The sequence below is a fragment of the Lepidochelys kempii genome, chromosome 1 (genome assembly GCF_965140265.1).
Source record: "Lepidochelys kempii isolate rLepKem1 chromosome 1, rLepKem1.hap2, whole genome shotgun sequence".
In the NCBI taxonomy this organism is placed as follows: domain Eukaryota; kingdom Metazoa; phylum Chordata; order Testudines; family Cheloniidae; genus Lepidochelys; species Lepidochelys kempii.
Window position 1 is genome coordinate 157904800 of NC_133256.1, and position 24485 is coordinate 157929284.

The window sequence follows — 24485 nt, forward strand, 5'->3', positions numbered from 1 at the left end:
AGAGGGAGATACTGTTGAGGAATGTGTGCTAAGCCCTGCCCCTCTCACAGAGGTAGGCATCTATCTCTGCTAGTGATCCACAAACTGGGGGAAAATAGTCTCTCGCATCTTAGGTGAATACTCTAACATTGGGCTAAAGGTTACAAGGGAGTCCTTCTCCTCTTCCCCTCCCCACTCGCTGTTTTATGTAGATCTAGGCAGCCTCTGAGTATGTCTGCTGGGTCAGGTCTCACACACAGTTAGGTGGAGGAATGCCCGTCTTCCCTCATTTTGTGAATTGCTCTGGGGCTTAGGTGGGAGTTAGGCGTCTAGATGCCTAGGGCAAGGCAGTAGTGCACATGCTCAGAGGCATAAACATAGGTGTCTAGGGAACTTTTACTGCAAAAAACTCAGGCACTGAGTAAGTTTAGGTGCCTACAGGTTAGGCAGGAGCTAAGCAGGAGTTTTGTGTATCACAGCAGTGCTTAAAATGGGATTAGGAGCCTAAATCTGGGGGTTAGATGCCTAAGTCCCTTTGAGGACCCCAGAGCTTGATCCAAAGCCCACTGAAATCAATGGAAAGACTCCTGCTGACCTTAAACGCTTTGAATCAGGCCCTTATGTGGTCATTCATTTGACTCCATCCATTGCTGTAGCATCTGGGCACCTCAAATTATAATCAGAATGCACTTCTGGGGGAATTCTGTGCCACTGCACACCCACAGAATTCATGTCTCCTGCAGATTTTTTCTCTCTGCAGAAAATACATTCTGCTGGAAAGACACTGCAGTTACACCAGGTTGTGCCAGAACAGAGAGCAGATGGCTGCGTTCCTCCCTGTCTGTGGAGCCAGGTTAGGAGGCATGGGATATGGAGGTGCAGGGGACAGACAGAGCAGGGGGTCACACAGCTGCTGGGGAGTCAGAGACTGGGGTTCAGAAGGGCTAGTGGGGGGACACAGACTGGGGCAGGGGCTAAATGGGAATGGGCAGGGCAACATGAGGATGGTGAGGGGGTTCAGTGCCACATGGGGGCAGAGGAGGGGGTGTAGGGCCACATGGGGATGGGACAGCTGTTCCTGACTGAATGGGAGAGGCTAGGGATCAGCCAGGGTCTGCATGGGGGAAGGCTCCCCAACTCCTCAACAATCCCTCCCTCCCCCCAAAAAAACTGTTCCACACTTCTCCCACCCATACCTAACAACTCTCCAGGTTCACTCCCAGGCTCCTTCCCAGCAATTACTTCCCTCTCCCTCAGCTCCTCCATTACCCCTGACTCCCACAAGGCTTTGCACTGTTTCTGAGGGGTGCGGGAAATACTGTTCTGTATTGTAATTTAAATGAATTATTACTCAGAGTTCTGTATTAATATGCCTAGTACAGAATCTATTTGTCAAAAAAACATTTCCTGAATCTTTTTTGTTGTCTGTATTGTAACAAACATACTTGCTGACAGGTATTTTGAAATAAATTACCAAAATTGAAACTGGCGTGATTATATTGTGTTATTCTGACAAATAAAATATGCACAATTTTAAAATACTGTGCACAGAATTTTTAATTTGTTGGCACAGAACTCCCCCAGGAGTTTTTCTTGTACACAGGAGATCTTCACCCTAACACGGTATCATTCATGTGATTGCCTGATTGATCAGGGCTGCTTTACACAAGGCCCTGCAGGCCTCCAAACTCTGGGACTAAGGGACTATCTGGGGACTTGTCTATAGTGAGAGAATGGACTGTGTTAGAACATGGAGGATGTATAAAAATGTGTTTGCTTCCTCACAGTTCTTGAATATAAAACACTTCCCAGTGTAGAAAATGACAGGGCAGGTTCCTCAGGAGAGGGCCCTCTGTTGAGGATACCTGCTTGTAATTTCTGGAAACTTCAGTTCTAAGAAGTGGCAGCACGAGCAGCTGGTATTCACTGTCATGTGTGCTGTAAACAAGTGGGGGAAATCTCTCACAAACAATGTTGTGGTTTATTTCAATCTTGGATTTTTAGGCAATATTTGTTCAAAGATTAACTTTGAAAGGAATGTTCAGATGTAAATGCGACATACTTGCATAGTTCAATGTTAACATTAAGCTCTATTGAGAACCAGGAAAGCAAACTGTACTCTTAATGATGAAGTAATGTACTTGCTATGGCGGGAGGAAACAGAGTGGCTTTTAAAAAACCTACATGTTTGTACCTATTTCTAAAAACATAGCTGTTTTTTGCAATGCTGGCTCAGCCTATGATGAGTCAATTGCAAGTTGTTATAAATCTCAGTTCTAAGTGTTTGTATACATGGGAAAGGATTCTGAAATAGCTATTCCTGATTAATTGCTCCTGATTAACTCTGTGACATTATCTGATTAAAATATGACCATGTAGATCATTGTTCCTACCACTGTTATATAATTGCAAGAAACCTTATACAAAGTATGTCAAATAAGGTGTCAATAGAAAAGTTATGATTTGCTGAATATGATTGCTATTTGTATACATGTATCATTTTTGTATCTGAAGTTATGATTATTAACTGTGTACCTGTATGTCAAATGTTTGCTCATGGGTAACACCCACCAGGTATGTAGCCTGCACATTGTGAAGGGACTATTCATGTTAAATGGCCCATCAAGAAACACTTAACTCACAAGGGACCATGGAAGACACCCATCCACACCTGATGGACTTTCCTGTGAACGTGCTAACTAGAGCAGTGGTCTCCAAACTTTTTTGATTGCGAACCCCCAGGAAAAAAAAAATTTGGCACAGGCGTGCTGCCAAAGGAAAAGAAGTGGAAGGGGTGCCGCCAAAGAAAAGAAAAGGGAGGGGCTGCCGCAGGCATGCCACCAAAGAAAAAGCAAGGGAAGAGCTGCTATGTAGAAGAGCTGCCGCAGGCGCACTCCTCCTGCCACCGCAGTATCCAAGATACAAGAGCGGCCGCAGGCGTGACGGCAGTGCTCCTTCTGCCGCGCACCCCCGGGGATCGTCTTGCGCACCTCACTTTGGAGACCACTGAACTAGAGTATGGGTAATGGCCTCTACTGTGACTTGCCCATGTGTCTCCAAACACCATCTTGTTCCCTGTAATTTTCCACAGTGAGAACAATGGGTTTCCCTTCACTTGGCAGAAGCTATAAAAGGCCCTGGAAACATCTCCATTTTGCCTTTAACTTGCTCAAACCTCTGAACTATGAACTTACTCTAATGGGAGCATTCTAACCAAGGGACTGAGGGCCTTCAAATGATTTGGAAGCAACCAGAGACTTAGCAAGCCAGCAGTTTATTCCATCACTGCTACACGCCTGAACAAAGAACTTTGCAATTGTTGTATGTATTTGATTCCTTTAGCCAATTTTAACTCTCACCTTTCTTTCTTTTTTATAAATAAACCTTTAGATATTAGATACTAAAGATTGGCAACAGCATGATTATTGGGTAAGATCTGAGTTATATATTGACCTGGGAATGTGCCTTTGGGATCAGAAGAACCCTTTTGTTTGAAGAAATTGGTTTTAAATAACCACTTATCATTAAGTCTAGTGTCTGGGTGTTGAATCCAGGACTGGAATATCTAAAGAGGTTGAATTTTTGACTTCTTGTTAGCCAGTTGGTGAGACAAAAGTTTACTTTTGTTGCTGGATTGGTATATCTCATGGAAGAATAACCACCAGTTTTGGGCTGTCTTTGCCCTTTTTCCCAGCAGCTTGTCCTGAATTTGGTATTCTCAGTTGTTAGAATAGCACATTGGAAAACACAATCCCAACTATACATACAAAATGATGGGGTCTAAATTGGCTATTACCACTCAAGAAAGAGATCTTGGAGTCATTGTCATAGTTCTCTGAAAACATCCACTCAATGTGCAGCAGCAGTCAAAAAAGCAAACAGAATGTTGGGAATCATTAAGGAAGGGATAGATAATAAGACAGGAAATATCATATTGCCCACATCTTGAATACTGCATGCAGATGTGGTCGCCCCATCTCAAAAAAGATATATTGGACTTGGAAAAGATTCAGAAAGGGGAAACAAAAATTTTTAGGGTTATGGAATGGCTGCCATATGAAGAGAGATTAATAAGACTGGGACTTTTCAGCTTGGAAAAGAGATGACTAAGGGGGGATATGAAAGAGGTCTATAAAATCATGGGTGTGGGGAATGACTGGTGTGGGGAAAGTAAATAAGGAAGTGTTATTTACTCTTCATAACACAAGAACCGGGGGCCACCAAATGAAATTAATAGGCAGCAGGTTTAAAACAAAAGGAAGTATTTTTTCACACAACACACAGTCAACCTGTGGAACTCCTTGCCAGAGGATGTTGTGAAGGCCAAGACTATAACAGGGTTCAAGAAACAACTAGATACATTTATGGAGGATAGGTCCATCAGTGGCTATTAGCAAGGATGGGCAGGGATGGTGTCCCTAGCCTCTGTTTGCCAGAAGCAGGAAATGGGTGACAGGATGGATCACTTGATGATTGCCTGTTCTGTTCATTCCCTCTGGGGCACTGGGCATTGGCCACTGTCAGAAGACAGGATACTGGGTTAGATGGACCTTTGGTCTGAGCCACTATGGCAGTTCTTTTGTGACCCATGGAGGCACAGTGACAAACTCCATGTATGGACACTCTTATTATGGAATAAGAGTGCCTTCCCCCTTCCCCTGCCCTCCAGTTAGTTTAAATGGATTAAAATAATTCAGAATAAGGCACTTTTATTCTGGAATAAGAGCAGCCACATATGGATTTAATTAGGAATAGTTAATCAGCTTTAAACTCGCATCTTAATTTATTCTGGATAATTTTTCATGCATTGACAAACGCTAATTTTTAATATTAACATTATTACTTGTTTAATACCAATAATATGCTTCTTACTGTGCACAACAGATAAAGACAGCAGCTACCCAGAAGAGCTTACAGTCTAGGCAGATGGGCCTAGAGAAGGCAGGACAAACTAGGAAAACTAGAGGAAGAACTGACAAGTTATTTCCATCCTACATTTCTCTTTAGAGCACTTGTGTGCAGCACACAAGAAGTGAATATTTGGAAGGGATTTGAATGAGGAGATATAGTGGTGACCTAGCAAACCCAAGACTGGGATGATTTTCCATGCATAGAAGCAACATGGGAAAAAGGCATGGAGATAGGAGTGAGGAAAAAAGAACAAACATGTCAGGATCCCAACAAGGGCAGTCAGATCCAAGGGTCAGAGCAAGGGCAAATCTGAGGCTGGGAGTAGGAGAGGAGTTCATAGTCAGGTCCAGGCCAGGGTCAATACCAAGGGTCAGAGTCCAAGTCAAGTTTCAGAGTCTGAGTCAGGAGGCAAAGTCCAAACCAAGCTGATGTCAAGCCAGGAATTCCAGACCAAAGACCATTCATGGTGGCTACAAAAGATCCACACGGTTGCCTGGACACTTCCTGGAATGCCCATTGGGTATATATAGGGCAGGGAGCCAATCAGGAGCCATGAGACTGCTGTCTGTCAAACCCTTAAGGCGGAACTTCCCATGGGCTGTGTCCACAGCCGGTCATGGAAAGTGGAGCACAAATTGGTTACAAGTGCTGCTGTATGGCAGCCTGGAGCTGACTGCTGCCTGGTTGCTCTATAGGCCTGGGTTCTAGATCTCTAAGGCCTTACAAAACAGGCCATTAAGACCGCCAGAGCAGAATGGTTGTGGGGAATAGGGCATGGGTGGCGCGTGAACCATCTGTTGTGGGAGACTAGCCCCTGGCTCCACCCCTTTTGCCCAAGGCCCAGCCAATCCCCCAGCCCCAAGCTGCTAGAGCACCCCCAGTGCTGGAGGGCTGGTTGGGTGGCATGGTCCCAGTGCCTCCAGCCCCAGAGCACTGGGCTGGTGGTGCGACCCTGGTGTCCCCAGCCCCAGTGCCAGGCAGGCAGCGTGGCCCCAGTTTCCTCAGCCCTGGAGTGCCAGGTGTCATGAGCACCGGCCGGAGCCACCCCAAGTTCCAGCTGCAAGCCACTCTACTCCCAGGCAGGGGGAAGAGCGGGAAGCCAGAGGGGTCTGGCGGTGGAGCGTGGGTGGGGCCACACCAGGTTGTTTGGAGATTCTTAGCCTCCCCTGGCCTGTGATACCCACCGCCCATGGAATAGGGCTAGCCATAGATACAAGCAAAGCAGATTGTCATTTGGATCTCTGCATACAGTTCAAGTTCAGTCACTGATAGACTGGCATTATCTTACTCTCTGGCAATTGGCCAAAGTCATGACCATATTACTCATTCCAGAAGAAGAAGTCACCAAGGCTGATAACCTTCATCTTTTCTGCCTGCCTGAGCCCTCACAAATTGTTAGGTTGGCCTTGCTTATTGGTATAAAAACATATCCTATATACTATAATACCACAGGATGGGAACAATACAGTTATGGAAGAGTGAACCCAATTTTATTTCAAACTGGGGGATTATCAACAAAATAGCTAAGTATACACCACTCTTTTATACAAGGTACTTTAACATTTTATATTGCACGAGCCACACAGAACCTAATTTAGCTTTCAGATTGCAGACTGAGTTTGCAGTTAGAAATAGAATTTCAAACTTGAAAACAATGTGGATTTCATCTGTAAACCACTGAGATGCAATAAATACCAATTTTAAGAGAACCACAAAATGCCAACTTTAAGAGTAACTCTTTAAAGTAAAACTGCACTCTAAATGTGAGAAAAACTCTTATCTGTTTCAATGGGGTTAGGATTTCATCTTAGGTGTTTTGTAGAGCCAGTCCAAAATGTGGGAAAATCTGGCATGAAAATTTTGTGAAAAATTTGTCCCATTTTTGTTGGAAATTTTTGAAATGTGAAGTTTATTTTATCAGCGTTAGTGTTTTTATTTTAGAGGGACATACACCATTTCTGCAACTTTTTCAACCAAAGGCTCATCTCAATAATAGACTCTTATTCTTACTCAGAGCTAAAACCAGTGCTTTTGCCAATGACAAGCCCAATTATGTGATATGGTGACTGACAGGTTCAAAGTTGGGTGGTGTGCTCTTTTAATGGTGCATGAGTATTTTTCTCTAGACAGCTAAACACAGTGGTTTGAGAGAACTGTTGAACATGTTGCTTGGTTCTGCTAATTGACCCTCCATTGGCCATACCGGATTTAACTGCAGAACATGCCCTGCTCTGACTTGTGTATATAATGGATCAAGCATGGTGAGTGCCAGAAGGAGGAACAGAAGAATGGACTCCTCCCCTCGGCACAGAAACAAGAGTATAGCAACCGTTCTTCCACCAGTCAAATGAGAGAAATGAAGGCAAGTCCCATTCCTCCCCCAGCAGCCAGAGGAAAGCACTAAAGAATATAAGCTGGCCTCTTGATATTTTAATCAGGAGTAAATGATTACAAAATAATACACTGCTGGTATAGTTTTATACTACTTAAACAGCACAATGAGGTGGACATAGTTCCTGGGCAGCTCTGGGGATAAAGATTAATTTGTACTTTTTTTGTGTTTGTACCATTTCCATTGGGATGTGGACAAAGAGAAAATAGTTTGCGCTGGCTAAACACTGGTTTACTTATTGTACAGTGTGTAGTGCACAGTTAAATGTTCTGGTTCCTGCTGATGGCTGTGTGATAAACAGAAGTGTAATTAAAGAGAGAGAATGCTGGCACCAGGAAGTACACATTGTTCCAGTAGCCTGCATCGCAGAGGTTTGGAGAGAACACTAACAGTACATTTGATCAGTATTGGTTCATGTTTGGCAGAATAAAAGAAGTCACATGCAATCCTCTCCACCAGAAAAGAGCATACATTAGCCTGCTACTTACTAGCTCTTGTAACACTGACTATCATGAAATCCTATTTTCCTCCCTATTAAAAGTAGTAAATGCAAGCCCAAAAACATGGGAAACAAACACCAGAGAAGTCCAGGTGCATGCACCACCCAGCAGATAGTGAAAATAAAACAAAGTCTTGAAAGAGACCTAGAAGCAAAAGCCACCCTTTCTTTATTCAGTACCCAGGGGCTATAACTCAGTTGAAAATCACAACTATGCCATTACTTGATGTTGGTGCGATTCTATGCTGCTACAATGAGGAACCCATTTTGCATGATCAGGACCAAAATTCTGTTGTTTTAAAGAGACAAGGTGGGTGATGTAATATCTTTCATTGGACCAACTTCTGTTGGTGAGAGAGACAAGCTTTTGATCTTGCACAGAGCTCTTCTTCAGGTCTGGGTAAGGTACTCAGAGTGTCACAGCTAAACACAAGGGAACAAGATGGTTAGAGTATAAGGAGTTAACATGTTGTAAGAGATCATTCAAGGTGAAGTGGGCAATTATCACCTTTCCTGTTATAGGACATAGGAGGGCTAGTTTGTTGATTGTTGTAATTTGCCATAAATCCTATGCCTTTAAGTCCATGATTTTTAGTGTCTAGCAAAGTTATGAATTTAAGCTCTCAAGCTCGGCTTCTGAAAGTGTTCAGGTTTCCTTCAAGGACGAGGACTGATAGGTCAGATATAGAGAGATGGTTTTGTGAAAGGTGTTTGCCCACTGATGGTATGTTGTTTTTGTCTTTTACCATTTTCCTGTGTGAGTTCATTTGAGAGCACAGCAATTGTCTGGTTTCACCCAAATAGTTGTTATTGGGGCATTTATTGCACTGGATGAGGTGCACCACATATTAGGACCCATGGATGTTGAAAGGTGTTTTGTTGGGGGTGTTGATCATTGCAACAGTAGAGATATGGTGCAAGTTTTGCATCTGTTGTTATGGCGGGGTGTGGAAGCGCTTTGAGTTGGTGTGTCCTGGTCTGTGAGGAGCTTGCTTTTGATTATGAGCTTGGTGAAGTTTGTTATCTGAAGGCCAGAAGAGGGGGTTCAGGAAAAATATACTTCAGGATGTGGTCCCCATCAAGTATGGATTATAATTGCTCAATACCTCATATGTGTTCCAGTGTTGAATGATACGTGACAGTCAGAGTGTGCAGTCAGAGGGATTTTTTTCCTGTATTGAAGCATGTTCTCTTCGGGTATTTGGGTGGCCTGTTCTATGATGTGATCTACTTCTCTGTCAGAGTGTCCTTGTTTGGTGAAGGAGGTCTTAAGTGTGTTAAGGTGCATACTCCAGACTTTCACCTCAGTGCATTGTCTGTAGTATCTGAGTGCCTGGCTGTAGATAGATGTCTTAGTGTGTTTGGGGTAGTTACTGGATCTGTGAAGGTAGGTGTGGTGATCCCTTGGTTTCTTGTATACAGTTGTCTGTAGGGTTCCATTGATGAAGCTGATCATGGTGTCCAGGAAACTGATGCTGGTGTGGTGGGAGTGTTCTAGGGGAAGTTTGATGGATGGGCAGTGGTTATTAAGAAGCTATGGTGGAAATCTATGAGGAAGTTTAGGCCATCTGTCTAGAGGATGAAAATGTCATCGATGTATCTCAGGTATATCATTGCATTTAAAGCAGTGTGCAATTTCACTAAAACATGTTAAGGAATTTCAAGAGGCCGCTCTTAAAATATTTTTTTGCAGTACCAGGAACTTGATCTTATGCTTTGAATATGTTAACTCCACTTATCTCAAAATTGAATTTAATTCAATACATTGTTGCTATGTTAACTTTTGGCTTGTTTCATTTTGTGCTCGTTTGTGCAAAGCTGTAACTGTTTGATATTCAGATATGACTTCATTATAATTTGTCTGGATTTACCTAATGGTCTATATCAGTATTTTGGCTGCAACAAGTCATTAATGATTTACAGTTTTCTGACTTAAGCTGTATGGTGTATCATGGAATTAAAACAATGTCTGATTCTTGATAAATGAACTGTTGTAACTGACGTAGACAGGGGACATAAAAGCTTGAATGATAACAGTATATAGTAAAATATTAAACTACTTTGCACTCTATTAGCATATTCCATTTAAGAATCTCTAAGCTCCTTATAAATATTAATATTAATACTTTGTCTCTGAGGGTAGTAATATTGTGGACTAATTTCGGTTGTTGGGTTTAGTGTGTTGGTGACCTGTGATATACACAAGGTCAGAGTATGGGATCTCGTGGTCCCTGCTGGCATTATAATCTATGATTCTATACATTAAGTATCACAACAACACTGTAGGCAGGGATTATTAACCCCCATTTATGGGTGGGAGACTGATGCATAGAGAAGAGTTGCTCCAAATCATGCAGCAAATCTTTAACAGAACTGGGGGGAAAAACACAATTTCTTGTCATGTTTTAGCAGAAGACCATGCTTTCCTGCCACAAATCATCTCTGGTTATCACATGCAGGTGCACAGTAAAATAATACATCAGTTAAAAAGTCCGGCACTAACCATACTTTGTCAACACTTGATGAAAGAGTGATCCAGAAGGACAATTGGTCCATACGTCTTCTTTCTTCAGTAGAGAAATTACCAATGGAATTCCAAGATTTCATTATTTCTGGATTGGCATTTGATCTCTTTACAAGTTCTAAATGTCTCCCTGCACAAGCTTCAAGCATCTAGAATGATATTTTGATTCCATTGAAATCAGTAAGAGTGTTGCCACTGACTATGCTGGGGCCAGAACTTCAATCCTAGTTTCCACTTGTCAGAAGTTATCCTTATTCAGGAGTTGGTAGTTTTTATTTTATTGGGTTTAATTTTATTTAACTTTTCAGAATATTTGTCTGAGTATGTATCACTGATGCCAGTGAATTTGCTCCCACAGTAATTAATTAGAACTGACAAAATTGCTGTTTTGATTTAGAATAATCAATTAAAATTCCAGTTGCTTTCTTTTATTTAAAACACATTTTAAAAATTCACTTTTCAAATAATATTCAAATATGCACTGACTCTGTATCAGAGGTCAGATTTACTGGTGCATTCCAGTTGCATCATGCCACTCTGACACAAAAGTAGCCATAATTGACCAATTATGCTGGATTTATGGCTGCTTTGCCTTACTGAAGTAGCACAGAGCAGCCAGAGCGTATCAGGGAAAATGGCCCCAAGTATTTGTAAATGTATACGATACATACAAGTTGTTCAATGTTTGTTTTCTTTATAATAAACACCAATATTTTGATTAAGCTTGCAGGCTTTGTTCTGTTCTCAGTTACAACAATGAACACTGAATGTACACTGAATTTCAATGGATGTAAACCAAGGACATTGTTTGAATTTTTATTCAGTCTCGTTTTTCTAGTTTTCGATAACAGATAAGCTGCTCACCGAGGCAGCCTTAGTGGTATGCACATAGAGAAAAGGAAAGGTTGCTTATGATGACTCCTGACAGTATTGTTCCTCCAGGGCAGAGTGAAAGAGAGGAGTTTCACCCCCACCACCCTGTGATATTCTTTGCCTTTGACAATTGAAAGCCTCTAAGTTCTCCAGACTAGTCTTTGGTATAGCTGTGGGCTTTACTTTTGAGAATACCCTTTGGTTTACTTCTATTCTAGTTCTTAAGGAAAAGCTATGGCAAAAAAGTGGTTCTTGTTGCATGATCTGAAAATGGCAAGGTTAGATTCTTCCTGATTTTCTTTGAAGCAGTACTTGGGAGCCTGGGACCTGCTTTTGAGAAGGCTTTACCTCAGGCTCTCTTGAGTCTTAACCTAGACTATGTTAAACATGTGTGCAAATTTCAGCAGTGATGTAAACCGTGGAGTAAGTTACAAGTTGGTTGCAGGTTGATTAGCAAATGAAGCGAGTGGATGTAGGTATTTAGATAATGTAACCTGTTTTGCTTTGATGATCAATGGACATGCAAAATGAACATAATGCGCATGCTAAGAGTATGTTACAAAAAAGACATGAAACAGAAGAGTGTAAGACATAGTAGGATGATGACCTATACTAGCATCTCTGAAAAATCAGGCCACTTGTTTATATCCCTAAATATGAATTTAAGTACCTAATATTTAGTATATATATTTGAAATATTGGCCTGTATATTTGTAAATAATGGAGACTAAACGGGATGCTGATAATTTAGATTTCACCTATATAAATGAGAGGGAGAGTCTTGGATAGTTACTGTTGCTATGGGTCAGGTATGGTCACCACTTTCCACTCAGGATAAATGTAAAGAAACCATTGTAACCAGGTGGTTGAAACAGTAGCATTCCAAAACACAGGCACATGGAAAAGACGAGTAGATGCTCAGTCATGTGTCCCAAGGGGTTTGGTCTGTTTGTAAGGGACAGATACAGCACACAAGGAGAGACAAACAGAGCACAGAGCGAGAGAGAGAGAATGCCAAGTGGACACAGCCTGGAAGCACAGAAATAGAACCGTGAGATAAAGCGAAGAGAAAACGCTTTTTGGGTACATAGTATTGGCTGGAAAGGCTGCCTTGGTCAACAAACAAAGGAACTGACTCCTTTTTGGTTCCTCCTGCATTTGGGAAAACAGGATTTTGAACATTTCTTGTAAATAAACAAGATTTCATCAAAGGTACCAGCCTTCAGCCTTAATTTCTCCTCCCAACTGGAACAGCCCTAAGGGCCCTGAACTGTGACCAGCCGGTTGGGTCAAAAGGGATAGCAACATATTCTTTGATAGGATACATTCCCCCATTCTAGATATCTGACAAATTGACTGTTACTAGGAATGTTACATTTTTCTTGAAAAACTCTGAGAGAATATGTCCACATCTGACATGCACTCATTTGCCCAGATCCTCAAGTGATGTAAATCGATGGAGCGCCACTAATTTCAGTCGAACTGCATTGAGTCCCTCCAGCTGAGGATCCGGTCCATTACTTGTTCATTCACAAAGCAACATGGACACCAGTTAAAATGTTTAAAGCTGTTCGGTCAAAAATATGTCGTTCCTGGACAGGTCAGACAACACACAGCATTCTTGCTTTTATGCTGTCCCTTCACCTGTTTGTTCTGCCCCCTAAGGTGATTGTACAAGTGTTTCCAAAGTAGTACAGACGCACAATACATATTTATACAGATATAAAACAAAGGTATCTTACACCAACAACTACAACAAACGTGTAGTTGTCAAGTAAACTGTCTGGGCAAGCCCAGACTGAGAACTAACTCTTCTTTTTATGTTCAAAAGAAATACTCTTAGGTACAGTTATTAAATACACCTACCCATTTCCAAAATTTTATTTGGGACAATTATTAGAATACACCTGGTGATTTCCAAATTTCTCTTTTTTAAAAATAATGTGATTAAACTTATAACTGGAGACAATGACAAATGTAAGGGCACGTGGCCCCATAAAGTTTTGAAGAAAAGCAGGGTAAACACAAATTACATTTCTAAATGTAGACAAAACAAGATGTTTTGTTTAAATATAAACTATCAGGCCTTCTTTATGCATCATAAAGAACCCAAAAATGACAAAATCCCATTTTACAGGTCACCTTTAACATGCGTCAGTTTGCTTTGCAGTTTCTTTGGGAGAGGAAAAGGAACAAGAAAATATTGGCAATATGCAGAATGCCATCATGAGCAGCCATCCCACTCCAAATCCATAGGCTGCCTGTGCAGGGCCATCTGTAATGTTGGGGAAAGGGAACATGTCACAGAACTAGGATTCTAGAGGAATCAGAAAGGGGGAGGGAAAGACATTTTGGCTGTTGGTATAGACTGATCAAATATATTCTTTAAGGTGAAATTTAAGGCCCAAATCCTCTAACTGGATCCACACTGGCAAACATCTGTGCGGATCCATATGATCTCTATTTGGCATCTATATGGGTGCAAGGATCATTCTGAACCTAAGATTTCAAGACACACCTACACTCTTGTTTATTCCACCCCCCCCCCCCGACGTTCTTGTCAACTGCTGAAAATGGCCCAACTTGATTATCACTACAAAAGGTCCCTCCGCCCAGCTCACCTGGTGGTAATAGCTCACCTTAAGTAATCACTCTGGTTACAGTGTGTATGGTAACACCCATTGTTTCATGTTCTCTATGTATATAAACCACCCCACTGTATTTTCCACTGAATGCAGCCGATGAAGTGAGCTGTAGCTCACGAAAGCTTATGCTCAAATAAATTGGTTAGTCTCTGAGGTGCCTCAAGTACTCCTTTTCTTTTTGCAAATACAGACTAACACGGCTGCTACTCTGAAACCTACACTCTTGTCACATTCAGACATGTTTTTATACTATTGAGGCAAAATAAATGTGCCCCTTTAAATAAACAGGTGGTACCAATCATAATTTTAGGGTCCATCTTCCATTCTTTATGTACCCAAAACAGCCAGCCATTTCAAGGAAAGTGGGAAATGTACCTTTGTCATTCTTTTGTTTGACAATTAACAGCGTGCTTGCTTCTATATGCTGTAAATAACAGGACAAGAAACCAGGCTTTTCAACTTGGAGGTCTGTAAAATTCTTCTCTCTCACTGGATAAGGGGTTGCTATGGGAGAACTCTTCAATCTTCCTGGACATTCTATAACAGGCTTGAAAGTAGCTATACCTTGAACAAAAAAACCTTCAGAAACAGACTTCAAAGAGAAACAGAACTAAAATTCATTTGCAAAATTAACACCATTAATTTGGGCTTGAATAGGGACTGGGAGTGGCTGGCTCATTAGGGAAGCAGCTTTGCCTCTCTTGGAATTGACACCTCCCCATCTGTTGTTGGGAGTGGATTACATCCACTATGATCAAATTGGCCCTGTCAACACTGGTTCTCCACTTGTGAGGTAAGTCCCTTCTCTTCATGTGTCAGTATATTTATGCCTGTATCTGTAACTTTCACTCCATGCATCTGAAGAAGTGAGGTTTTTTTACCCACAAAAGCTTATGCTCAATTTCAATCCATGCATCTGAAAGAAGTGAGGTTTTTACCCAGGAAAGCTTATGCTCAAATAAATCTGTTAGTCTTTAAGGTGCCACCGGACTCCTTGCTATTTTTAAAAATGACTTAACAGCAAGGAGAGATGTCCAGACTTAAAAAAAAATTATACACTTCAGATAATAAAAAACGAAGCACTTAAGTGTCTTATTAGTAATGTAACTTACTTCTGGAAGGTCATTTAAGGCATAGTTTTCAAGACCGACAGCACCCACATCTAATAGAGGCCATTTTGGACTCTGATTTAAAAGGGTTTAACACATGATCTCGAAGTCACTCCCAATGATCTATTTGCGAAATTCCTGGGAAGTCAAACTAAGGCCCCGGAGCTGCGGGAGGTGGCAAATAGCATGTTGTAATGCACTTAACATATGCTAATGCAAATGACAGAATAATGTCTAGAGGAACTAGAAACAAATACATTTCCCGGGGCAGGTAAATTACTGAACTTTAGAAGGAAGACAGGTAAAAAAGGAGTGACCTGCCTCCATATCCTCCCTCAGGTGCGAGGCGAGCCCATGAACGATCATTGTCCTTTCCAAATGCAAAGGGCAGCCCATTAAAAGCAAAGGGCGGAGAAGGTGAGGTGTCAGGAAGAGGTCCGTTCTTTCCTGGGATGAGTGGGCTTTGCAAACTGCCCGGGGGAGGAAGAAGTAGCTACACGTGGTTTCTCGCTAGGCGCGGTCCCAGTCACAGGGCCCCCTGCTGCCCCCGGCAGGGTTCCTGGTGAAGACGACCCCAGCCGCTCCCCCAACTCAGCCCCCTCCTGCCTTCTCGGGGAGGAACCCCTGAGCTCCCACTCGCCTGCAGAGGGCTACACCCTGCACCAGTCCGCAGGGATTTAAATCACCGGTGCAGTGGGGCTGTAACAGGAGCTGGGCTAAGCCGAAACGCAAACACCTGCACAGCCCAGAGAAGGGAGCCACAACGCCAGGTGTGTTTCTGCAATCGCACCAAGTCCGCATTTCGCTTCCGCCGTCGAGACGCCTCGCCTCGCCTCGCCACCCCCCTTTGAACGATCTCGCCTCAAGACCCTCCCCTTCCACCCCACAGCAAGGGGGGCGCGTTATGAACCACCGGCCTTAACACCCGCCCGCCCCCTCCACGGCAGCAGCCCGGGCCCCCTTGGCGGGAGATCTGGCTGGGCCAGCCCCCAGGGAGCGACTGTCTGGTTTTCACGCCCCGGGGAAGAGCTGACTGGTGCCCGCCGCCTGGCAGGCTACAGCCCCTGGACGCCCTGTCTCCCGCCCCCTCCCCGAGCGCTTTGTGGCAGCCGAGCCTGGAATCCCGCCCGCCCGGGCGGCCCAGCGAGCTCCGGCGGCCACCAGGCTCCCGCCAGCGCCCGGGGAGGGGAGGGGAAAGGTGAAGGGGAGGGCAGTGACTTTGCACCACGCCGCCACCTGCCCCTTTGCCAGCCGCTCCCTCTCCCCCCCGCCAGGCTCCTCCCCGCCCGCGGCCGCCGCCGCTCCGTGACTTTCCCGGCGCGGGGCAGGGGGAGCAGCAGCGGCGTCAGCGGGGCAAACTCCACGGCTCGCCCGGCAGCGGCACCGCTCTGCCGGGACCAGGGGAATCCCGCCCCACCGCGGGTTAGAGCAACGCGGGAGGCTTCCCCGCTGCGGCAGGCGGTGAGGGGGTTGCGGTGGCGCGCGCGTGTGTGTGTGTGTGTGTGTGTGTGTGTGGGGGGGGGGGGGGGGGCTCGTTGACCCCGCCTGCAGCCAGCGGCGACTCGTGTGTGTCCTTGGCAGCTGTCTTTGGAAACTCGCTTTCAACTTCTTGGCTGGGCCGAAGGCAGCGCCTCGGGTGGCCCCGGCGGCTTGTGCCAACGCCGAGATCCCAGCCCTGGAATCGCACGCCGGCTGCGCTCGGTACGGGCTGGAGCAGGTTCGTCCCTTGGCTGTGATCGTGGGGGCGGGCGATCGGCACGGAGTGTAGTTACTGGGTGGTTAGGTATTGCTGAAAAATAGCCCTTTCCATATGCAGGTAACCATTCAGGAGCCCTGGCTCCCCCTGGGAGTTTGTGGAACAGTAGATGTTGCCTTTCCAAAGGGATCTTTTGATGCCCCCTCTGGTCCCCCTTATATGACAGCTGGTGCTTCATAAATAACCCATCCTTCATGCCAGGCAGGTGTCTCAGAAAGAGGTGTCATTCGACGAGGATGGGATGGCTTTTGTTTCTAGGATCATGTAAGCAAGAAGGAAATGAGATTGTTGTTACCTGCCTTGTCTTAGCTGTTTGAAATTTGGCGGCTTTAGGCTCATCTTGATGTTCTCGGGGAATACAGATCTGATGTGAATGTAGAACTGGGTGCTAGGACCTCTTGAATTTTGCAACAAACTTGCTACCTGCTACTGGGGATTCATGTGTCTGCTCTGTGCCTCGGTTTCCCCATTGGTAAAATGTGGATAATGGACATTTTCCTTACGGGGGTGTTGTGAGCCTTTACTTGGCAAAACACATTGAGGTCCTTGGATGGAAAGCATTATGTAGTGCAAAATATTAAATGTGCATCCTGATTACTGTATATAATGTATACAATAGTAGTGTCATTGGTAGATATGGTGTCTTAAAGGCAAAAAAGACACTTCCTTATATTGTAATCATTTCAGAGGAACATCTAATTTATGAAATTGTGCAAATAGTCTTTATGCATGTGAGTAGCTCATTGGTTTCAGTGGGGCTACTAGCGAGTGTGACTCAAATGAGTAAGGATTGAAGCATTAGGGCCTAAATTGCTTAGACACCCACCACTGTATGCCCTTGCCCACCACACACATCTCTTGGGTACCACAGTGGTTGTTGAGCATAATACACAACCCTGGATAAATACATTTTTCCATCCTCTGCCCCACAGTAGATAAGAGGAATGGGAAAGCCTGAGTGAATACTGTAGATGGAATAATAGAGTACTTTGATATCCCTGGAAAAAAAGGCCACTAGTGCTCTGCAAACAGTAAATTAAACCTCCTAATACCTCCTGAGTAAATATCCACCTTTCACAGTTTGTGGGGGAGGGGAACTAAGGCACTGAGAGATTGAGCAATTTGTCCAAGGTCACACTGAATGGCTGTCAGAGGTGAGACTAGCTCAGAATTCTTTACTAGTCCTGTACTCTTATAATTCAATATCAACATATTTTTATATATTCTTACAAAAGACCCCATTTCTGGGTACATATTTCATGCATTTTCAACTAAATTCATATAAAGTAACTCTTCCCAACCCCAAACTATCTCTTCTTCCCCCCCAGCCCAATTTAAAAAAGGATTCTGGGGGTGAAATTTTTGACCCCTTTGAAGTCAATAGCAAAACTTTCATTGACCTTAATAGGGCCTGGATTCACCCCAGGGTTTTTCAGCAGTAGACCAAAGAGAGACAAGTATAGTCTGACTTAATTCCTTTAAATATCCAGTTTTTAATATCTCTTATTTACTAAGTGCTAACAATGTCACTGGCTCTGTAGAAAGCATTAAATTACAAAAAGAAAAGGAGTACTTGTGGCACCTTAGAGACTAACCAATTTATCTGAGCATGAGCTTTTGTGAGCTACAGCTCACTTCATCGGATGAAGTTCCGATGAAGTGAGCTGTAGCTCACAAAAGCTCATGCTCAGATAAATTGGTTAGTCTCTAAGGTGCCACAAGTACTCCTTTTCTTTTTGCGAATACAGACTAACACAGCTGTTACTCTGAAACCTGTCATTAAATTACAGTCCCTCCTTTGCAAGCTTCTATTCTAAAAGACCCAGAGGAAACACCAGCACAGATTGGGAAACTCAGAGGTGGGAGCAACTTTGAATTTTGATTTCAGTGGTTTGTTACTTCAGATGAGCATCACAAAAGAAATGATGCTGTAGAGGTAGATGGATGAAGACAGGGAATTTGCTATAATCATTGCCGTTATACAAATGTGTGTGGGACACGGAGGAAAAACATAATAAATTCAAATTAGGCTGGGCTAAAACAAATAAAAGCTGAGAAATACAAATTAAGGCTTGACTAAAGTAAACACAGGCTGAGAAATTTAACCTTTAATTTGACACCCAGGAAAGACAAAAGTGTCAGTATAATTTTAAAAACTATTAATATAGTTCAAATATAGTACAGTAGTGCTACCAGGAAATCCCCCACCAACTTTAAATAGCAGGTTGGGTGTTGGCCAAGGTAACTTTTTGGAGACACCCACTATCTTTAAGGTCCCAATCCTTCAAGCTGATGCTCGTGGATGAGCCCCTACTCCCATGCACTGTTCCAGTAAAGTCAATGGATGACATATAGATGCAGGGGTCTGTACATGCAGTGCAAGTTGCAGGATCAAGGAAATAAATTAGACACTTGTGGCAGCATAACTAATCATAAATAGAGAGGAGCACATTTATTTTGATTTAGTCTATTTTCTGGTCCTATAATATGCACTAGTAAATGAAAATTACTGATCACTTATTTATTGAATGTATTCAAATATTCTTGATTTTTTTTTCCACTTCCCGTTTCTGGATTCCTTGTTTGCACTTGTAGTGGAAGGCCAGTTGAGTCAGGGCTTTGGAGCGGAGCCTGGAGCTGGAGCACGGAGCAGCTCCAGAGCAGCGGAGCTGCAGGTTTTTGCCTGGAGCTGGAGCACAGCTCCAAAGCCCTGAATTGAGTTGCATGGTATTGTTTCTGTTCCCTACCAGAATTAGCACACAAGTACTTCTGGCATGAACACTGGCTGATGTGTGTGGTGGGTTGCTTTTTTGCTTAAATTGGATGTTTAACTAGACTTTGCTACTGCCCTATGGCTCTCCAGTTCCTCTCTGTGGCACTTAGTATGAAGGGGGCAGAGTTCTGGTAATGTACATGTGCAATATAAATAGAACCATTTCTGTTTTTCTTTAAACCATATTTTAAGTACCATATGCAGAATAATTCAGCAGTTTAATGCAGTCCCAGAAAATACTCTGGTCTGAAACAATCAAGGAACACAGAAGCATTTACATTTTATCAGTGGTGTGAGTCTTCTGTCCAGATACTAGAGCTGGGTGGGAAATAGTTTTCCTATCCTGAAAAAGTTGTTGAGACTCTGAAATTCTTTGTACTGAATTAGGACAAAGAATTTCAATCTTGAACATTTTTGTGAACAGAAAATCCCCTACCCCTCCCCAAATTTGGTTTGTGTTTATCAACATATTTCATAAGGTACCTGTTCCCTACCAAACACTAGGTGGGTGAGGTAATATCTTTTATCAGACCAACTTCTGATGGTGAGAGAGAAAAGCTTTCCAGCTTACACAGAGCTCTTCTTCAGGGCTGGGAAATGAATTCAGAGGGTCACAGCTAAATACGAGATGGAACAGATTGTTTAGCATAAATAGTTAACACATATTTCAAGGGACCATGTAAGATGAAGTGGCCCATTAACACCCTGCCAGTCACAGGGAGGAAAGGGGAGGGGAAAGCATTTGAGGGGAGGGTTGTTAGTGGGTTTCAAATTGTTGTAATAAGACATAAATCCGGTGTCCAGTCCATGATTTTTAGTGTCTAGCAAAGTTATGAATTTAACCTCCCAGGCTCGTCTTTTGAAAGTGTTGTGCAGATTTCCTTTTCGAATGAGGACTGATAGGTCAGATATAGATAGATCGCTTTGTGAAAAGTGTTCAGTTGCAGATGATGTGGTGATTTTGTCTTATATAGTTTTTATTTTTTCTGAGAGCATAGTGGTGGTTTTGTTTCACCCACATAGTTGCTGTTGGGGCATTTAGTGCACTGGATGAGGTACACAACATGTTGAGATAGACAGGTATCTGACCCCTGGATCTTGAAAGGTGTGGTATAGGAGGGGGTATTGACCATTGTAGCAGTGGAGATATGTCTGCAGGTTTTGCATCTCTTTTTCTGGTAGGGTCTGGTACTGCTTTGAGTTGGTGTGCCCTGCTTGTGAAGAGTTTGCTTCTGATTATGAGCCTGGAGAGGTTGAGGGGTTGTTTGAAGGCCTGAAGAGGGGGTTTAGGAAAGATTTATTTCAGAATGCGTTCAGGCACTGTAACAGAAGCATTTCTTAATACTTCCCTGATAAAATGAAAGATGTCAATATTTTGATGAACATATAGTGCAGGAGCTCAAAAGAGCACAGATGATCCAATTAGACCCTTTCTTTTAAAAGTAATCAGAATTGGAATATTTCAACAATTTTATTACACTTGTGTGTAAATCATGACATTATTAATTTGACTAATGCAAAATGCTATTGCTTCTTAAGTAGGGATATTGGCCTTGCTCCATGTATCTTGCCTATGCAATAAGGACTGAAGGATTGGGGGATGTGTGAAAAGATCACACAAAGTGAACCTGTAAAACAATTCCTTTCCCTGTTGTTTTCTCCTTTTCCACTCAGCTAAAATTCTTCAGTAATCTTGTTTACATATACACTGTTGAAAACTTGTTGGGGGTCCCAATTGAATGATGGGTTTCAGAGTAGCAGCCGTGTTAGTCTGTATCCGCAAAAAGAACAGGAGTACTTGTGGGACCTTAGAGACTAACAAATTTATTTGAGCATAAGCTTTCGTGGGCTACAGCCCACTTCACTGGATGCATAGAATGGAACATATAGTAAGAAGTTTTTATATATACAGAGAACATGAAAAGGTGGAGTAAGAGGTTAATTAATTAAGATGAGCTATTATCAGCTGGAGAGAAAAACTTTTGTAGTGATAATCAAAATGGCCCATTTAGACAGTTGACAAGAAGGTGTGAGGATACTTAACATGGGGAAATAGATTCAATATTTGTAATGACCCAGCCACTCCCAGTCTCTATTCACACCCAAGTTAATGGTATCTAATTTGCATATTAATTCAAGCTCAGCAGTTTCTCATTGGAGTCTGTTTTTGAAGCTTTTCTGTTGCAAAATTGCCACCTTTAAATCTGTTACTGAGTGGCCAGAGAGGTTGAAGTGTTTTCCTACTGGTTTTTGAATGTTATGATTCCAGATGTCAGATTTGTGTCCATTTATACTTTTGTGTAGAGACTGTCTGGTTTGGCCAATGTACAATGATGGTAACTGATAAAAGGTGGGGGAGGATTTGCGGTACTCCTAACAAAAGGGCTATAAAGTATAGTGTATCATTTTTAAAGACAAAATTTTGCAATGGAATTGTACTATTGCTTACTGTGTGAATTTGGGCAAGCCTCTTTAATCTTTCTATGCTCCAGTTCTCCATCTGCAAAATGGGAATTATATTCTTTCTCCCATGCTTTGTCTGTCTTGTGTATTTAAATTTTAACTTTTTGGGGCAGGGACTCTCCTATGTATATGTAGTGTCTAGCACAACGGGGTCAGGATCTCACCTGGGTCTATTGGAGTTACTGAATTACAAATAATAGTGTGGAGGTTTTAATATACTGCAAGTGTACCTTTCTAAGGCCATGTCTACACTACCAGTTATGTTGGTAAAACTTATGTTGCCCAAGGGTGTGAATATTCCACCCCCCGGAGCAACATAAATTACACTGGCATAAGTGGCAGTGTGCACAGCAGGAGAGTTTCTCCAGCTGATGTAGCTACCGCCGCTCGCTCGTCAGCAGTCGTTTAATTGTGCTGACAGGAGAACTCTCTTCCATTTGCATAGAGTGGTTACACAAGAGATCTTACAGTGGCACTGCTGCATTGGTACAGCTTTGCCACTGTAAGATCTCTAATGTAGATATAGCCTAAGTAACCATTCTTTGGTAACTTGGGAGTTTTTCTACCTGTAACGTAATGTGTTTTTTATTGTGTATTTTGTTTAGCCATGACTATTGATCAGGACCATGATTTTGCATCATTTACAGTTTAGTGTGTTTGTGTTTTACTTTCTTCCTTGTCTTTTATCCTTCCTCATCAAAGTGTTTGCTCTGACGTAGCTTGACCTATAAATAACTGGTCTGATTTATTTACTGCTGATTCGTATCTCAGAAACTGGGCAAACAGCTAATAAGATTGCTAAAAACGTATAGTGAGTACAAAGGTGGAGGACATATGCTGTCATCATGAAGCTGGAGATGTCTAGACTAAGGTGAGTGAGTTTGCTTAAATTAGGATTCTGAAAGTACTAGCATAGTACTGGTTTCCATACATGTTGTGTTGCTGTCAAAACTAGTGCTGTCTTTCCTTTTAGGTTATGTCTACACTACCACTTATGTCGGTATAGTTTGTCGCCCAGTGGTGTGAAAAAGCCACCTTCCTGAGCGACATAAGTCACACCGACCTAAGTGCTGGTGTGGACAGCGCTATGTACTGGTGGGAGAGCTTCCCACACCAACATACGCCAGCCTCCACGAGTGGTGATAGCTATGTCAGCTTAGAGCGGCTACATAAAGAGCTTACAGCTGCGCTGCTGTAAACTCTCTAGTCTAGTGTAGCCATAGCTGATTACAGAGTCTGAGGAAACTAATGTAATTAATAATAGGACTTTTTGTTTCCAAAGCTCTGTACAACTATAAAGTAATTCAGAACACTGTGTATGGCTTGTAAGCATTATTGCCGTTTTCCAGATGGGGAACCGGAGACAGAAAGATATTTCTTACTGTCAAGATTTGAGGAAGTCATTAGCAGAGCTGAGATTAAAAATCAGGATTTCCTGATCCCCAATTCCTTCCTCTAGAAATTGTTTACTTGTTTTAGTAATAGAGTAAAGGCTCCTAACTAGTGGGACTTTTGGAGACATTATGGTGTGAGAGGTCTTTCTTACAGTGTGCAATAAGCTTTCAAATACCACACAGTGATTTCAAATATGAAAAAGCTACTAAATTTAGGAGCAAACTAACAGTGATCAATTACTTTAAATATTTGAACAATGACCTGTCTTTTGTTCTACTTTTAGTTTTAGCTACAGATATATGTTTCAGTCGTGACTGATTAGAACAAACAAACAGGGATTTGATGTCCTCGTTCCTTAAATATTTGTCTCAATTTCAAATGAGGAGACTGGGAGGAAATGGCTGATTTTGTTTACTGTATTTTTTGAGGTGCAAAATTTATTGTAAAACTAAATTAAGATATTGGTAGCTTTGACACTGAGTAGCTTCAGGCTTCCCATAGGGTGAAATCAGATGGCTAGAATCTTTTTGAGGAATTTTCCCCAATTCCTTAAGAACATTATTGAGGCACTGCATTTTATGTGTTAAACATTAGAACCATTAAAAATGCCATATTAGTAACTGTACTGTAAAAATGCAAATGCAACAGGACTTGAGCTTCCCTTTCTCCGGGTCTGTGATTGGTGGATATTGTCAGTGTCTATGCTGGGTGTTCAGGGCTAAAATTCCACCTTTGTTATTGCACAGTGTTTTGCCAGCTACCTAGGGTAGCAAGTTATAGCCGTGACTAAAGGGATGCTGGGAAGGCTGATGGCTCAGATTTAACATATAAGATATAATAGGGATATGTCTAATGCCCAATTAGTTGTGGAAAATTTATCTACTGCTCTAAAATAAGCTTTGCAGCATCCTCTGCCTGGCAATCCTATGATAACAAGCACAATTGCACGTATGTGACATTCTTCTACTCTGGAGGAAGTGCCTGGGGGAGAAACTGTGGGAGAAGGAGGTAAGAGAGGTGCCAGTGAAAATATTTAAAAAAAACCCATGCTTTCAAAATTCTTTCTGGTGACTTCTAGTATGTTGGTTATTCAAACATTTTTATTATTGTGATTCACAGTTTTGTTTCTGACGGTTGTGAGGTCATCTGAGTAAAAAGTTCTGAAT

The 24485-nt window shown here is 42.6% G+C and overlaps 1 protein-coding gene across 8 annotated transcripts in view; it reads left to right on the forward strand.

Moving 5' to 3' along the window:
• The first annotated feature begins 15606 nt into the window (after nucleotides 1-15606).
• TMPRSS2 (transmembrane serine protease 2) overlaps nucleotides 15607-24485 on the forward strand; it is a 60453-nt gene continuing 51574 nt past the window's right edge. For 3 of the 8 annotated variants that reach the window (XM_073360128.1, XM_073360197.1, XM_073360187.1), the window contains exon 1: nucleotides 15917-16393. The gene's annotated coding sequence lies outside the window, so the exon portion shown is untranslated. Of the gene's footprint in view, nucleotides 15703-15909; nucleotides 16394-16513; nucleotides 16650-22666; nucleotides 22796-24485 lie in introns of those variants that run through there. The other 5 variants (XM_073360158.1, XM_073360178.1, XM_073360139.1 and 2 more) reach the window with 5 other exon arrangements.